Source organism: Poecilia formosa, unplaced genomic scaffold, assembly GCF_000485575.1.
Source record: "Poecilia formosa unplaced genomic scaffold, Poecilia_formosa-5.1.2 Scaffold378, whole genome shotgun sequence".
Lineage (NCBI taxonomy): Eukaryota > Metazoa > Chordata > Actinopteri > Cyprinodontiformes > Poeciliidae > Poecilia > Poecilia formosa.
In genome coordinates this window covers 626,430-627,464 of record NW_006800317.1, presented here as the reverse complement: position 1 = coordinate 627,464, position 1,035 = coordinate 626,430, and positions in this window count along the sequence as shown.

The window sequence follows — 1,035 nt, the reverse complement described above, 5'->3', positions numbered from 1 at the left end:
GTTAACATAGTTACTTGACTGTGCTCTAAAATGGCACTAAGTGGCTGAAAAATACATGATACTTCCCCTTTAAAACCAGTGATCGGCTGGTAAACTGCAATCAGTGCACTCTAATTTTTATTTCTGTGTTCTAACATTTAGCAGGTATAAAACACACAGTCAGTGACTTAATTTATTCCAACTGCATTAGATGTAATTTTAAGTTGAACCTTTATTTAATTTAATTATAAAATTTATAATTAAATTTATAATTTAATTATAAATTTTGCAGGTGTAATATTAGGTTCCATGTTCTTGTAATCGAGTTGCACTTTTAAGGCAGTTGAGGAAAAGTCATTTAATTCCCTCAGAATCATGCTGCCACAACTGTGTTTCGCCATATCACTGCAGCCTAAACAAGGTAATGAAGCCATAAAAATTAACCAGTTTGCAAAAAAAAAAAAAAAAGAAAATTCCATAAAAATGTTTTGTTTAACTTTTTTAAAAAATATTTCACAATGTTTTATTAATCTCCAAAGCAATTATTTATCCTCCCCAAAGGTTTTCAATATTTTGTCAGAACTTATTTTATTCTATAGTTTATCCTGGTTTTTAAAAAAGTTTTTCTTTGATATAACCTTTAATTTTCTATACAGTTTTGTCCTTTGCACAAAACTGCAAAACTGTTTTGTATATAGACAAAACAAACCCATGTGGCTTGTTCTGCTATTGCAAAAGTAACTTTGAATTTCCATAAAGGTACAGTGCTTGAGTAGATTATTTTTGTAATCCCTTCCTCTAAATGAACATCTGTTGTTTTTTTTTTCTTTTTCTTTTTACTACATGTTTTAGCTATTTCTTAGAGAAAGAGAGAGATGTTCAAAACAAATGCTTCTGAGTATTTTAATCTAAAATGTCGGGAAGTAATCTCTTGGCCACTGAAGCTGTTTGTTCATTTGTTCCTCCTTTCTTTTCAGCAGCATTCTTTTTCTTTTAACGTTTTCTCCGGGCTGCACAGTGGCGCAGTTGGTAGAGCTGTTGCTGGGTTCGATTCCC